Source organism: Periophthalmus magnuspinnatus, chromosome 5 (assembly GCF_009829125.3).
Source record: "Periophthalmus magnuspinnatus isolate fPerMag1 chromosome 5, fPerMag1.2.pri, whole genome shotgun sequence".
In the NCBI taxonomy this organism is placed as follows: domain Eukaryota; kingdom Metazoa; phylum Chordata; class Actinopteri; order Gobiiformes; family Gobiidae; genus Periophthalmus; species Periophthalmus magnuspinnatus.
The window spans coordinates 8,403,784-8,409,783 of record NC_047130.1 but is presented as its reverse complement, the minus strand read 5'-3'; positions in this window follow the sequence as shown (position 1 = coordinate 8,409,783).

The window sequence follows — 6,000 nt, the reverse complement described above, 5'->3', positions numbered from 1 at the left end:
TTAGGCTGCTGTCATGCAAGACTGGAACAAAAGAAAGAAGACATATTGTGCTTATGTCTTCTGTATAATCTATGACATTCATGGATTTTGTTATCATTTGGGCATTTTAAATTGTTATATATTGATCTAAAATTACTTAATAAAAGAAACAAGTCCACTAAAAAGAGAAAACTGTGGTGCCCAATGGGAGCTGACAACGCTGTAAATGCAGTGCCCAGAGTCAGGACTAAACATGGAGAATCAGCGTTTCAGTTTTATGCAGCTAAAACCTGGAACAGTCTTTCTGAAAATGTGAGACAGGCCTCTACTTTGACAATGTTTAAATCCAGGCTTAAAACAGTTATTTTTAGCTGTGCATATGACTGAAAGGTTTTTATTCTGCGCTCTTCTCTTTTAATGATAATTTTATGATGATTATTTGTGATCATTTCTGTTTTGATTTGTTGTATTGTGATTTTAACTTATTTTTTGTTCTGTAAAGCACTTTGAATTACCTTGTGTATAAATTGTGCTACATAAATAAACTTGCCTTGCCTAAACATCATCACAACAAAGAGCTGTGAAATTGTCGTCTCCTCCGATGGATAGCTGCAAATCACACTAGTGCACTACAGCTTTGTAAAGATTTATACCAAAATGGTGACGCAATACTGCCGAATCCTACATGTATCAATAAAATTTGAGAAAGAATTAAGTACAGAGCAGTGGGCGTGAACCAGTGGTGATGAAAATGTTTGTTGGTCAAATGGTCAATGATGTTTTGAATGAAGGGCTATAAACATTACTCAAACATTAATCACAGTAAATAGAACAAAAAAACAACTCTAATATGGTTAAAAGCCCAAAAAAGTGTGTTTTGCATAATATATCTGCTTTAAACTTGCCTTTTTCAGTGGAGACAGACAGGTGAGTCCACCAGGCCAAGGTACAGGTCAAATTTGTGGAGAGATGACCCTCCTCACAATAATAATGTATGCTTTTCATTACATGTTTTTGAGCTAAAAACACCAATTTATCAAAAAAAAAAAAAAAAAAAAAAAAAAAAAGTCTTTAGTCAAATAGTTTTAGTCAACTGGAAAACATATTTTTAATTTTCACTGCACTTGGGTATGGTCTGGTTTGGGGCTCAAGGACTGAAAAGTGGAGAAAAAGAACTTGAGCAATTTTTTAAAGAGTATTTTTTCTAGCGGCATACTTTTACTCCTACTTGAGTATTATTTTTTATTGAAGTAACTGTACTCTTACTTGAGTAAAAGCTTTGGTGACTCCTCCCACTGTGAGTAAATTTACAAAAGACAGAAGCTTTACGTTGACAATATGAAATGATTTGAACATTTGTTTTTCTTGCACTGCTACTTCAGATATGATTTAGTTTTTCATTATAAATCAGATGTTACTCTTACTTAAGTAGTTTTCCCAAATACTTTTTTACTCTTAATTGAGTAAGTTGAAACTTTTAATTTCTTGGATCACGACTTTGTAGGCCTATTTCTACTTAAATATTTATTATTAACAATAACGTTACTCTTACTTTAGTACAATTTTGGCTACTCTTCCCACCTCTCTGCAGCAAAGAGCTTTTAGTTGACAGAAATATTTTATTTTTAGTTATAGTTTTAGTCATTATAATTGCTTTTTATCTTGTTTTAATCAGCAAAATATGACATTGACAAAAATTAGGACAAAAATATTTTAGTTGACCAAATGGACACTTGACCAATGATATAAGTTCCTTTTATAATAATTCCATGATAACTACATCACTCACCTTCACATATCCTCATGCACACAGGCACATGCACACGCACTCGCGCACACCCACCCACACCCGCGCACACCCACCCACACCCGCGCACACACACCCACCCACCCACACACAGACACAGCTGAACCATTCAACCACATGCATCCCCTGTACACAAAGCCACAGCAGGTCTAAGTGTGAGGGAATGCCAGTGAAGCCAGGAGGATACAAACCACAATTCTGCCCCCTACTGGCCCAGTTTTACGCCCACAGAGGTCTACAGTGGGCAGCAGTCATGTGTGGACGCCCTGTGGAGAAAGAAATTGCTGATCCTGAAATGGAACAGAGGAGAGAAAAAGACACAAGAATGGTGTATATTTGGTGAGATGCTGGAATGACTCAGGACCAGAGCATGTAAAGGTGAATGTGTATAATGTCCGATATGGTTGGATAGTGGTATATAGTATGTAGTGACCAATCCTTTATATGGGAAGGGGTCTCAAATTGAAATTCACAAAAGACATTTCTTGTATTGCCATGTCATGTCTTTACAGAGCCACATGAGATTCAAGTGTAACTTTGAAGCCACAGTATGTAAGATTTTCGCCAAAAATTTGTAATAAAATACATATAATAAAAGCATGTTGTCTTTTTTTTTTAAATTTTGATTGTGTTTATTGCACAGAAAATTATGTGTCCTTGCTGTGAGTGGGCTTGCATCTCCACAAACCTGACTCTTGCTTGTTTCCATGGAAATGTTATTCCTTTGGCTATAATCTTCCAGAGAATGGCATAAAATACATCTATCACCATGGACAATGTTCCGAAGCATGGTTTTAACTTTTTATTTCCATGGAATCATGCAGGTGACGTGCCACCCCCAGAAAGTTACATAACAAAATAGCAAAATATTTTGAATTTTATGTAATTCAAATTTTTCTAAGAAATGATGCAAAAACTTCCATGAGGAGCTGCCACTCAAAAAAATATTTATTAGTAACACAAATAAGGGCGACAGTAGCTCAGAAGGAACTGAGTTGAAGTTTGAGTGTTGGTGTGTTTATTCAGGTTGGCGGTGCTATTTCAGCTCCCAAAGATGAAAGCTGTCATTGTGTCCTTGGGCAAGACACGTACCCCCCAGTGTCTGCGTACACTGGTGTATGAATGCATGAGTTGTTCTTTTATGTAGCGCTTTGAGTGTCTTGAAAGCGGAAAATTGCCATATAAAAATGTGAACAAAATGTGACCATATAAATACATGAATTGCTTCTCTAGTTTTGAGTTAAAATAGTTAGGTCTTGAAGTTTCCATACAATACTGGGCCATTGTTGTCTGGCAAATCCAGAATGATATCGCTCTGGTCCCCACGCCCTCCGTCACGTCTCAAGCCATGATGATCGTCCAATCAGATTTGTTCATTTCAGTGATGCATGAGACACAAAAGGACCTCATTGGTCACCTATAATTTACAAACAAAATCAAATTAATCTCACCTCAGATTAACAGAGTTTTGAGTTTCTCAAATTTGAGTAAAATTTTTTCTTTCTTTTTTCCTCATAAGCAGCCATATTCATTTTCATACTAGACAGACCAGCCGTGTCCCTGATTGGCTAATCCACCTGTCAATCACACCCATGTGAAAACGGGAAGCTTCACCGGTGACCAGACTCATATCTCCATGAAGTATCGATGAAGTGTGTACTGTATAATCATTATTTGCAGATTGACCAAAGGAGTGAGAGACGTTTACTAAAAACAAGTCATAAGTTGACTTGTAGAATCTTTTACTTTTATTGTCTTTTACATTACCTGCTAATGTATAGAGGATATTTTTAAGTGATAGAACTCCACTTTCATGTAACTGGATACAGTCAAAGGACACTGGGATGTAGTTAATCAGTTAACATAGGTGGAGCTAATGTAATGCTATACTGTGTAATCTTTAAGGGTGAACTAGTGAGTATTGAAATCTTTTGTTTCTGTTGACGTTTCTCTCTCTATAGGTGTTCTATAGGAGAGAGAGAACCCGCTGGGAGGAGGATTGAGAGCAGGAGGGGGCTGCGTTCAAATACTGCAATCACTACCACGGGTCAGCCCACAAGGTCAAAGGTCACGAGGGAAGAGGCAAACAGAGAGAACAGCCACGGTAAGGTCAGGTCTCAAGCTCTGTAACAATCTCACACGTCCACCTGGAAGTCGGACGTCAGCCTATCTCCAGGGCCCGATGCACTGGATTATACTGCCCTCTATTGGTGGGAAAGTGTCAAATAATATACTAATAATATTACTCAGCTCCAAATTACTTAAAGGAAGTGTATGTAGCCTGCACCCTTACGGTTTTAGCTAGCACTGACACACATGATTATCAGCAGGTGTTGGGGTTTAGGTAGTGGCCATTCAGATCAGAGAAAGTCCTTTTATGTTTAAACTAACTGCATTTCAGCACTGAAATCCATTCTGATTGGATAATCGTTTTGTGAACTCTGTATAACATAAATAAATGGGACACCATGTCTAATGTTACATATATTTGACTTGAACATGTTTACTTTCTATCTTAGGACATGGATAGGTCATGTTTATGGAATTTAAAGTCAAATAACAAAAAATTAAACATTATCATTTTTATCTGTGGAAATGTGTTGGAAATTGAACCACTCTCTTACTTTCTCTTTGAAGTGGCCTTATTCCAGGACTTGATACAGTTCCAGACCCACATGTTTTGTAGTTTATGAGCCTGTATGGTTTTGGCCAGGCAAGGTCGGAAAATGAAAATGAAAATACTGTAATAATAAAACCCTGGTGACTTGCTGTTTAATTCCTATTGACAGCATGATACTACCTACTACCATTGTGTCATTTTGTCTATACAACTCATTAATATTTGAATAGGCAAAAAATGAATTAACTGATAGTTTGAAATATTATAGCGCTTCAATTTTTAGCACACAAGTTTAAAAGTCCTTACTGACACAGAATAGAGACTTTCACGAGTTAGAAGTTGGCCTATGGCTGAATAACACTTATTCACCATTGGACAGTAGTTCTATGAAGAAAGATGAGGGCTTCTTACTATAATTTCTCCTCCTCTCAAGTTCAAAATGAAAAAGTAGGACCCTAATCTTCTAGATCATTTTTCCAATTACCAAAACTCCGCCCATTTCGCCTTGGGATTTCACTTTGCTCTCTGATAAAAACTGCGACAACCACCAATCACACAACCTCAGTGTCTTGCCCAAGGACACAACAGCAATACGTGCACATAGGAGGAATTGAACCATCAACCTGCGAGCTACAACTGTGTCGTTACCTTTATTTCTCGCTCCAATCCCACATTTAATTATAGAACGCAAGAAACCATTCATCATACTGTAAAATTATGCTGGTGAGAAAGTGGTAGAATAGATAAGAGGAGAGAATGACATTGAGCTATTGACTTGTGTGAATAAAGATGCCATTTTTTTAATGATTAAGGGCACAAGGGAATAATTTATTTAACAAATGCAGATTAAATATTGTAATTGCATAAAATGATGAATGAGGAATAGGGTTACCAAGGCGACTGGTGTGACAGTAGAGACTTGAAAAAAAAAAAAGTCAATTGTGGAACATATTCTATTGAACAAGTAATTAAAATATGAATTAATGAATCACAAATTTTGAAGTAATAGTAATTTATAATAGTATTTATAATATATGGATTTCTGAGTACTACCAGAGCTAAACCAGGTCTTAAACAGGGCTATTCTAGGTCTAAACTAGGACTAAACACCTGCTTGTATCCAAAGATATGCTATTTTACTGCATCTGGAATGTTCCACAATATTGCATTAGATGTATTTATCTCCATGGAGACAAGCAAGTTACAGGTCAGATCAGAGCAAAGGCAACGCCGCTCACAGTAAGAAAGTATGTTTATCAAAGTGCTTGTTTTAGCAATAACAACACCTGTAATTTTATAAATGCAAAGTAGTCAAGTTTGATGCCGTACTGTATATTTCCAGCCAAAGCAGTAATATCTCCATGGAGACAGAACTCTTTCTAGAAAACTTACATAGTGCATCTTTATTTCAGTCAGGGTATAGAGTGTACCTCTATTCAATGCAACTCCAGGATAGGGTAGGGGTCATCCAGCCAGGTGAGGGAAGCGAAGGAGCCGGGTCCACAGAACAGGATCAGGGTGTAGAAGGGGCGTCTAGGGTCCAGTCATCACCAGCAGTCAGCGGGAGGGCATCTGAAACAGTTGCACTCTCCAG